The sequence below is a fragment of the Pteropus medius genome, unplaced genomic scaffold (assembly GCF_902729225.1).
Source record: "Pteropus medius unplaced genomic scaffold, Ma_sr-lr_union100, whole genome shotgun sequence".
NCBI lineage: Eukaryota > Metazoa > Chordata > Mammalia > Chiroptera > Pteropodidae > Pteropus > Pteropus medius.
The window spans coordinates 17,891,550-17,897,590 of record NW_024340701.1 but is presented as its reverse complement, the minus strand read 5'-3'; the positions used below and the strand labels follow the sequence as shown (position 1 = coordinate 17,897,590).

The 6,041-nt window shown below is 43.0% G+C and overlaps 1 pseudogene; it reads left to right on the top strand.

Moving 5' to 3' along the window:
- The first annotated feature begins 2,196 nt into the window (after positions 1-2,196).
- On the top strand, positions 2,197-3,087 carry LOC120622768 (ADP/ATP translocase 3-like; annotated as a pseudogene).
- Positions 3,088-6,041: the final 2,954 nt, after the last annotated feature.

Genomic DNA, 6,041 nt, shown 5'->3' with positions numbered 1-6,041 from the left:
AATCAGCCTACAAATATCAGTAGCAGTTCTTTATCTCCAGAAATAACTAGAAACTATAAAATGTAACAAAAATAAAACATCATTTATAATAGCCACAAAACTATAAAGTATCTAAGAATTAACTTAATCAAAAATATACAAGCCTTCTCTGAGGAATACAGTGAGGTACTGGCACAAGGATAGATAGATAAACCGATCAATGGAAAAGAATAGAAAATCCAGAAGCAGACACACATTCACATCACCTGATTTATGATAGTGTGACACTGGTGTGCAGTGTTGGGGGAGGCCGGGGGTAGAAATAGTCTTTTAAATAAATGGTACTGGATTAATTTTATATCTAAATGAGAAAAAAAGAATCTGGATTCCTATCTCACACCATACATATAAATTAACTTTGAAAGAATTTCAGATTAAATATAAAAGATAAAATAATAAAGCTTTTAGAGAAAAATATCTTCATGGCTTCGTGTGGGCAAAAATGTCTTCAACAAAACACAAAAAGCACTATTAGACTATTTGAAATTAAAAAAATGAAAAGGCAACATACAGAGCGAGAGAGGATATTCTCAGTACATATATCAGAAAAAGGACTCATATGCAGGCTATATAAAGACTTTTGCAAATTAATAAGAAAAAGGCAGACAACCCATAAGAAAAATAGGCAAAAGTCTTGAACAGACACTTCAAAAAAGAAGATATTCATGTGGCAAGTAAATATTTGAAAAGGCACTCAACTCCATTAAAATTAGGGAAATGCCAATTAAAACCACAATAAGAAACCACTATACCTCCAACAGAATGGTTAAAATGAAGATGGAAAATACCAGTATTAACAAAGATGTGGGGCACCTAGAACTCTCATATCATTCTGTGGGAGTGTAAATTGGTACAACCACTTTAGAAAACTATTTGGCAGAAACTACTAAAACTAAACATATGCATACCCTGTGGCCCAGTAGAAGTGTATACATAAGTTCGTGAAAAGATGTGTAAAAGTTTCACGGCAGCATTATTTTTTATAGCCCCAAACTAGAAACTCCCTAAATGTCCATCAACAGTAGAATGAATAAATTGTGATATAATTATGTAATGAAATACTATACAGCATTGAGAACAGACTACAACTACACACAACAATATAGATAAATCTTACAAATATAATATCAAGTGAAAAATTCCAGATACAAGAGAGAACATTATGGATGATTTATATGAAGAAAAAAAAGCAAAACTAATCTATGATGGGTAGTGAATGAAAAGAGACAGGAGGGCTTCTGGGGTACAAGCAAGGTCGTTTCAGGGTGTTTTCCTTTTGAAAATTCATCAAATCATTTATGATTTGAGAATTTGTATATATGTATGCCATACTTTCATAAAAAGTTCAAACAAATTCTAATTAAGAGATTTCTTTTTACAAACTCATGTTAGAGCCAAGGCTTTGGAGATCACCTGTATAAGTTGAGAAAAAAACTGGCATGCCAAATGGAAAAAATTAAAACTGGATCTCAAACCAACACTACTTTAAGTGGGGACTCTTTGGATTAAGAACCTGCAATATTGTTATTTATAAGAAATATGTATTTGGTCATTCAGATGACTAAAATGTATTTCTCATCTACATGTCATATTTGTCCATGGTTCCTGGCTCACAGCTGGTAAAATCCTTGGAATTTCTTGTGATAAGCATAATAAAGGTGTCTTTTATTATATTAATGAAATGACTTTTGGAAAGCTCTTAGGTAAACTAAGGATGGTGGTGCTGGTTGCCAGGGGAATCAACCAGTGATTAGAGGGTTGGAAGTTTCAGTCCTACCCCCCACACCCCACATCCAACACACATCCCTGCACACCCTGATCTCCAGGGACTAGAGAGGGACTGGAGGTTGAATAGATGGCTAATGGCCAATGAGTTAATTGATCATGCCTATGTAATGAAGCCTCCATAAAAATCCAAAAAGACAAGTTTCAGAAAGCTTCCAGGTTGGTGAACATGTGGAGATGCAGAGAATGGCCTGCCTGGAGAGGGCATGGAAGCTCCTCCCCCTTTCCCCACACTTTGCCCTATGCATCTTTTCCATCTGACTGTTCCTGGAGTTATATATCCTTTTATAAGAAACCAGTGATGCCTTTTGATTCCTGTGGCAGCAGCACTGAGCCCATGGCACCTACCCTTGGACTCCACTCTGAGACACCATGCTGGAACAGGCTATCTCTTTCGCCAAGGATTTCCTGGCCGGAGGCATCGCTGCTACCATCTCCAAGAGGGCCGTGGCCCTCATTGAGCGGGTCAAGCTGCTGCTGCAGATACAACATACTAGTAAGCAGATCGCACTGACAAGCAGCACAACTGTATCATGGACCGCATCATGCGCATCCCCAAGGAGCAGAGTAAGCTGTCCTTCTGGAGGAGCAACCTGGCCAAAGTCATCCGCTACTTTCCCACGCAAGCCCTCAACCTTGCCTTCAAGGACAAATACAAGCAGATCTTCCTAGGGGGCATGGAGAAGCATACACAGTTTTGGAGGTACTTTGCCGGCGACCTGGCCTCCAACGATGCCGCCCGAGCCTTTTCGCTCTGCTCGGAAATCCCTTGGATTTCGCCAGAACTCGTCCTGCGGCCGATGTGGGGAAGTCGGGCACTGAGCGGGCGTTCAGACGCCTGGGTGACTGTCTGGTGAAGATCACCAAGTCCAACGGAGTCCGGGGCTGTACCAGGGCATCAGTGTCCCCGTGCAGGGCATCATCATCTACCAGGCCACCTACTTTGGAGTCTACAACACCGCCAAAGGCATGCTGCCTGACCCCAAGAACACGAACATCGTGGTAAGCTGGATGATTGCCTAGACAGTGACGGCCATGGCTAGCGTGGTCTCTTACCCCTTCAACACTGTGAGGCGGCGGATGATGATGCAGTCGGGGCACAAAGGAACCAACATCATGTACAGGGGGACCATCGACTGGTGGCACAAGATCTTCAAGGATGAGGAAGGTAAGGCCTTCAAGGGCATCTGGTCCAAAATCCTCAGGGGCATGGGAGGCACCTTCGTGCTGATCCTGTACGATGAGCTTAAGAAAGTCATCTAGGCGCATTCCCAGGCCTAGACACAGGGGACCGGGATGTCGCACGGAGCAGTTCACTCTTGCAGACCACTGATATTCCAGAAATTCTGGCGTCCCTGTCCTGACACATCATGAGTAGAGGACTAGGGGCTCTAGAGCAGGCTTGCTGTGGTCGCCGGCACCCTGACTCCATGCATTGGTTAGGGGTGGGGTGGGGAAGGGTGGGGGACTTGAATCCTCAAGGGTCCCAAGCAAGGCACCTCCTCCTGCCACGCAGGCATAGTGCCCAGACAATTCGTAGGACCGCCTGTGCTAGCAGTGTTTATTTAAGAAAATCATGTCTCCATTTGTCCTAAGTTATCCTTATTTTTTTTAATTCTATTTATTTTTTAAATTATCAAGTATACAGTATATTGGTTAAACATCTATGTAGTTCCCAAACGATTCCCCCCTGCTCCCTCCTCCCCTGGCCTTTCCACCCCAGCCATCATATTAAAGGGTGCATTCGTGACAAATCTCAAATACTCTGGCGATCATGTTTTCTTTTTTTTTTTTTTTTTTATGGTAACACTGGTTAACGAAAGTGATCATGTTCTATGTTGGGCATTCTGCAAACAATAAAAATGGGACACAGAAAAAAAAGAAACCAGTGATCTAGTATGTAAAATGTGTCTCTGAGTTCTGATGTCTCGTGTGGATCATGAACATGCCTTCCACCTCCTTGATTCTTCCAGATGAGCATAAGTATTGCCAGACCATAGAGCTAGAATAGTGGGGCTGGTTTTGCAAAGGTGAGGTGGGAGCCCCACCTACCCTGGGCTCTCGCCAGCAGGGTATCCTGCCTTTGACCTAAAAGCTGATCCTTTAGTTGTTATGCCATCTGAGACTGGGACATCACTAACAGAGCTTAGCCTTGCGTTGCTCTGTGTGCCTTGAGTTCAATTTTATCAAGAGGTTCTGTCAGGTCAACATGCATGAGTTGCTGAGCATACATAGCTCCTAAGCACCAAAGCCCTCCCCACACTGCTGACCCTGTCTCTAATGTTTCTATTTCTAAAGAAGGACCAAGTCCTCTGACACCAAGCCCAGTGTCCTTCACTTTGCCCAACAGCTACTTTCCTGTACAAGAAACACAATATGCAGGACATAGACTGACACCGAACAGCAGAAAGGGCACAGGCCTTGAAGCCAAAGGTGAGATGAAGTCCCAACTGACTAGCATTGAGTGAGTTTCTTAACCTCTCTGAGTGCTAAGATGAAAATGAAATTAGCCATCAGTGGAAGAAAAAAATGAAGGTTGTGAGCAAAATAACCCCATTCAGAGGACCGATTTAGAAGAAGGAAGCAAGATAGCACTGCCATTACGGAAGCTTCAACATAATCAGCTATGGCGGGGTGGAGATTAAGAAAGAATGTGTTGGCCAGAGGGGTTTGCTCTGCAGCATTTATAAAAGGAGAGCTCAGAGAGACCACATATGGCTTGGGACCAGCACTGCTAAGGGGAGAAGACCCCCTGACCTCCAAAACAGGTAGGCTTATCCAGGGAGGCACAGAACCTGAAATTATCTCACCCTCCCACTTTGACTGATCCACACTCTCCAAGCCAAATTCTGCCCTATTTGACTTTCCTTCTGGCTTTGCCTAGAAGTAAGGTTGCCAGATTTAGCAAATAAAATATAAGTACTTGTACTAAAAAAAATATTCGTTGTTGATCTGAAATGCAAATTGAACTGCACATCCTGTATTTTTTCTGGCAACTTGACCTACTTTGCTGACAATCGAGTGGCAGAACCTCCTATGTTTTCATAAGCGCCTAGCCTGTGCTGGCTGGCCCCAATTTGTGTACTTTAGACATAAAGCAAGATTGCCTGTTTATCGTTTGTCTCCAGGCTGGAAGCTCCTTCAGAGTAAGGACTGTGCCTGGTCCACCACCACATCCTGGTGGTGCCTGGTACAAAGAGTACCTGTTGTGGTGTCAATGTTTAATGTTTTAAATAGTTCCATCTGAACGGTGTGCTATTATGTCTGTGTTAGTTAAAACTTCAATTCCAGGGGCAGTCATTTGCCCTCAAGGAAAATCTCTCCAGCTAGTCAGCTAGCTTTGCATTAGAAAGGCCACATCCAAATGAAGATCACAAGGGTTTCATCAATACCAGTGGCTTTCCTAATTAGCAAAGTTAAAGTCAGAAATGGGTTTTCATTGATAAAATTGGTGGCTTGTTAATTAGCATAAGGAATGTTAGAAATAGGTTCTCATTGCTGAAATTAAAGGTATTTAGGATCTATGGATTTGCTTAAATATGCTCCAGATGGTCTCCAACTTTACATGAAAAGGTTATCAGAATCTAGCAAAGACTGCAGCCTACAGCTTAGAGATGGTACCTGAGGCTTGGTACAACCTTTAGTTGGAGGATTTCTGGTTCCCTGATGCTTCTGGAATGTTGCATCGACCTTTCATGTAAAGAGAAGGCTGAGAGCTGAGACTTCCTTGTGTCTAGAGAACTTTTTTCGTGCAGGAATTTTTTTATGCCTGGTTGCTCATGAGTGCATGTTTAATAAACATTTCCATGTGTGACAGATATGGTCAGAGACTTGCTTTTGTGTGAAGTGATAGTGAGGTTGTGGGAGAAGGGATTAGTTCACCCTCACATCAAATTTCTTTGGAGATGTGTCAGTTAAGATCTTGTGTCTCAACTCCAAACCCATCCTTCTTTATAATGCTGTGGCTGGGACTCTGCAACCCACATTTCTGTTTTTCCAGCTGCTCCCTGTTAGGTTCTGCCCATAGGAGGTATTAGACGAAGACGCAAAACTAGAGGAAGAAGGGACTTGTTTCTTCCTTTGGGTGCCTGCTGGCTTCCTGTTGGTTTCCTGTTCGCTTCCTGACCCTGTGAGTGATACCACCCCGCCCCGCCTCCATACCCTCATGCTTCTTCATTCCAGCAACAGCAATGCCTTCCTATAGCAGCAGCTGAATC